Here is a 4975-nt window from a genome sequence, read left to right on the forward strand (position 1 = left end):
TCGTACCTCTGGAAATGCCCCAAACTCCTGCGAAATCCTTGTCAAATGTGTGTGATTGGGAACCGAGATGTGTAAGAATAGGGCCATAGATTGAGGGTGTTATGTACCTCGGACTGCCCCTTTTCGCCTGTTACTTTGTTCGTCTCATTGAGAGTATAAATTTAAGGACGAAAAAATAACACACACAACCTTTTAGCTTCCTGAGGTACGCAAACTCACACGGAGAAGAGGAGGAAAAAAAGGGAGGAAAGGGAGAGAAAGGAAGATAAAGGAAGGGTAAAGGGAAGAGAAATGGACAAAGAGTATAGGTTGTGACTTCTCGGTTGGGCGGACTTGCTTCTGTAACTTCCCTTCGTCTCATTGGGTGTGTATATTAAGAAGCTTGAACTCCTTTCGGATCTAATTCCCTTTGGCTTCTTGAGTCTATAAGTTAAGGGTATTATTAACCCAAGGAATATGGATTAACTAGCTTCTCTTCAGTTCAGGCAAAATTGTAACTGTCTCCGAGGAAACAAGTAATGACTCTTCAGGAAACACACCCATCTTTTTGTGCGTGACGAAAAAGGTTCTGTTATGCCGAGCTCCCGAAGGTATTTTCCCGCTTATTTATCGTTTCCTCTGCTCGTGGTCACCGAAGGAAACGTAAATATTTCTACTTGGCTGCCGCGGCGAGGAGGAGGGAACGGGCGAGGCGTATAGGGCAAAACAGGGGCGCTGAGGTAGGCTGGAGTCTTGAGGTTCAGGGAGTAGGAAGGCTGGGGCAGGCTGGGGTCGAGAGGTTCGGGAGGGTAAGAGGGCTGGGACAGGTTGAAGTCTTGAGGTTCAGGGGTTAGGGGCGCTGAGGCAATTGTTTAGGTAGAGGGCAAGGCCAGGGCTCAGCGAGGGTAAGGTGAGGGCAGGGAGCTTAGGGCACGTGCCTGTATATATCTTGCCACCCGCCAAGCCCCTGGCACACCCACCCTCTTGTTGTTGGTGTGTGGTAACCAAAGCAAAACCAAGTCCAGAGAGGAAACTAAGTAACAACACACGTTATTTGTTCGTTAGTGAAGATTTGAACACGCCAAAGTTTCTGGTAACCCCTTAAAACCAGCATTGTTGATTTGCGGTAACGAAATCCAAGTCCACATGGTTAAAATAGGAAACTTAGAACAACACAGAGGTTATAATTATGAGTTCGTCAGTGAAGGTTTGAACACGCCCTAGTTTCTGGTAACCCCTTAAAACGAGCATTGTTGATTTGCGGTTAAAATAGGAAACTTAGAACAACACAGAGGTTATAATTATGAGCTCGTCCGTGAAGGTTTGAACACGCCTAAGTTTCTGGTAACCCTTAAAACGAGCATTGTTGATTTGCGGTTAAAATAGGAAACAGAACAACACAGAGGTTATGATTATGAGCTCGTAAACGAGCATTGTTGATTTGCGGTTAAAATAGGAAACAGAACAACACAGAGGTTATAATTATGAGCTCGTCCGTGAAGGTTTGAACACGCCCTAGTTTCTGGTAACCCCTTAAAACGAGCATTGTTGATTTGCGGTTAAAATAGGAAACTTAGAACAACACAGAGGTTATAATTATGAGCTCGTCCGTGAAGGTTTGAACACGCCCTAGTTTCTGGTAACCCCATAAGACCAGCATTGTTGATTTGCGGTTAAAATAGGAAACAGAACAACACAGAGGTTATAATTATGAGTTCGCCAGTGAAGGTTTGAACACGCCCAATTTAACGGGAACCCCTTAGAACGAGCGTTGCTGATCCATGGTTACGGAATCCAAACACCGCACACACTTCCACACACTCCTGTTTGTTAGGACCCATAGAAAATGAATAAGGCTTACGGGAAGAGACAGAAGGAGGAGGAGGAGGAGGAGGAAGAGGAGGAGAACATGACAAGGAGTGAAAACAGGAACTCCACCACAAGCTTGCCAGTGGAGGGTGACTGATGCGATCCCAAGAGAAGATTCAGACCCGTGTTCCAAAACATTCGGCGCCCAAGCACACACATTTGACAAGGCTATCGTAGTAGTGGTGTGCATTTCCACGGGTAGCTTCATGACCCTGGTGGCAGTTTAACAAAGCTTCTGTACCTTGAAAGTTAAAAAAAAAACACTCTTGAGAGCCCGATTAACCTCCTTTTTGGCCCTTTGGATATAGTTGATGTGAGAGGCCGAAGCGTCTGAGAATTCCCACCTTAGAGTGTAGAGCACAGAGGCAGCGAGATAATCCTGGGAAGAGTGTCATGTCTAGGGTGAAGGGGGTGAAGGGGAGGTGACGTGAGGTGACAGCTGCTGTAGGGAGGGGCGAAGACGTGGCGGAGGCAACAGGTGGGACTCTACAGGTGTCTAGGAGCGAGATGCACCGTTTTTGCTAATGACTAGAACAACTGTTTGTGTGGAATACAGAAATTTAAGGAGCGAAGAAGGAAGATACTAAAAGATACGAAATCAAAACAAGAAGACAAGGAACACTGCAAATATAACAGCAATGCCTTATACATAACAAGGAGTATTGGATCCCCCGTCACCCCGAACCCAAGGAGGGGGCTGATGTGTGTGTGTCTCTGGGCTGCGTCTCCCCATAGTATTCACCGGCTTCTGGCGCATAACTATGGCCTAGAAACATCAGGAATTAACTATTTTACGATAACTGTAGGTGAATCTCGGTACTGGGCCAAGGAATCAGTTTTTGGGGTCGGAAGTCGGGAATTATAAGCGGCTGAGTCTCACGTAATTGACTGCTCTTTCGGCCACCTCTTCGGACTCTTTACAGGGGCAGCGAGAAGCGGTCTTTTTTTTATTATTGTTTCCTTTTTTGTGCCCCTGAGCTGTCTCCGCTGTGAAAAAAAAGAGCAATGAAAAGACATGGAGGAAAAATGAAGGAGGACAAATGGATAATGTAAAACTAGAAACGGGAAAAAAAACTAGTAATAGGAGTTTTATTATAGAGAAAAGTTTTGCAAGGAGTCCGAAGTTGACCTCTCTTTCTGGTCACTTTTTCTCTTTTCTGTCATCGGAGCACAGCGTCTAGCGAGCTTTTTCTGTTGAAGCGTTTGTTTTTCGCCCTTAAACTGCCTCCCTTGCTGTAAAAAAAAAAAAAAAGAGGGAAAAGGCTCCAAGTTGTGGTGGTAAGGGTGATGATGGTGACTATCGTGGTGGTGGTGGTGGTGGTACTGATGGTGGTGGTGGTGGTGGTGGTGGTGCAGGCCTTGAGGTTCGGTGGGTACAAGACAGGCCACAAATCCTAACCTGTGTAGGCAAACATCTCTCCGTGTAGGTGTTGATAGGCGTGGAGAAGGTCGGAGGAAAGAAGGGAGGGAGGGAAGGGCTTGGAGAGGAGGGGTGAAAGGAGTAAGAGGGAGAGAGGCAGGGAAGGATTGTAGAAGGAGTCGGGGGAAGGCTAGAGAGGAAGGGGGGTGGAGGACCGTGGGAATTGGTAGGGAAGAGATGCAAAGATTGAAAAAATAAAATAAAGAAAATCGTATAATCTATCACCTCGCTTATTTTCAAGGGAAGGGGATTGGAGGAAGTGGGGAAGGAAGGCTAGGGAGGAAGGGTGATGGGAGACCGTGGGAAATGGTAGGGAAGAGATGCAAAGATTGAAAACTAAATAAAGAAAATCGTATAATCTATCACTTCGCTTATTTTCAAGGGAAGGGGATTGGAGGAAGTGGGGAAGGAAGGCTATGGAGGAGAGGGGGGATGGGAGACCGTGGGAAATGGTGGGGAAGGGATGCAAAGATTGAAAACTTAGGAAAGAAAATCATATAATCTATCGCCTCGCTTATTTGCAAGGGAAGTAGATTGGAGGAAGTGGGGAAGGAAGGCTATGGAGGAAGGGGGATAGAGGACCGTGGGAATTGGTAGGGAAGAGATGCAAAGATTGAAAACTTCGGAAAGAAAATCATATAATCTATCACTTCGCTTATTTTCAAGGGAAGGGGATTGGAGGAAGTGGGGAAGGAAGGCTAGGGAGAGAGGGGAGATGGGAGACCGTGGGAAATGGTGGGGAAGGGGTGCAAAGATTGAAAATTAAAGAAAGTAAATAATCTAATCTTCGCTTATTTTCAAGGGGAGGGGATTGGAGGGGATATAGGGAGTGGGGAAGGAAGGCTATGGAGGAGAAGGGGATGGGAGACCGTGGGAATTGGTAGGGAAGGGGTGCAAAGATTGAAAACTAAAGAATGGAAATCATTATCTCTCTCACTTTGTTAATTTTCCTGTCTCTTTCTCTCTCTGTGTATCGAGTGAAAGTGGTTTCCGTTTTGCGTTTTAGAAAGATTACAGTGAACGCAGGTGTTGAATTATTGTAGTGTTTCGTGGTGATCAGAGTCTGTAGTGTAGAAATAAATAAAATGAGAACAACCGTGTCAATTTTGTATCATTAAAGGTGACATATCAAGACAGTCTGACACGTTTTAGAAAGATTAGAGTGTGTATGTAGTTGGTGAATCGTGTTTGGTGGCGCTCAATATCCGTAGAGTAATCTAGATATATGCTGACATTAATAGCTTTGAATACTTAGCAATCATTAGAAGCTGATTGACGCGTTATAGAATGAGAAGAAAGTGTAGGAAGGTGTTGAATTGTGTTGTGTGGCGTTCAATGTCCGTAGAGTAATTGTGATATATGCGGACATTGATAGTTTTGAATATTTAACAATCATTAGAAGCTGACTGACGCGTTATAGAATGATAAGAAATTGTAGGAAGGTGTTCAATATCCGTAGAGTAATTCTGATATCTGCGGACATTGATAGTTTTGAATACTTAGCGATACATGGAAGCTATTTGACACGTTTTAGAAAATTAAGAGTGTATGAAGGTGTTGAATTTCGTTTGCTGGTGATCAATATCCGTAGAGTACTTCTGATATCTGCGGACATTGATAGTTTTGAGTACTTAGCGATACATGGAAGCTATTTGACACGTTTTAGAAAATTAAGAGTGTATGAAGGTGTTGAATTTCGTTTGCTGG

This window comes from Eriocheir sinensis, chromosome 63, assembly GCF_024679095.1.
Source record: "Eriocheir sinensis breed Jianghai 21 chromosome 63, ASM2467909v1, whole genome shotgun sequence".
In the NCBI taxonomy this organism is placed as follows: domain Eukaryota; kingdom Metazoa; phylum Arthropoda; class Malacostraca; order Decapoda; family Varunidae; genus Eriocheir; species Eriocheir sinensis.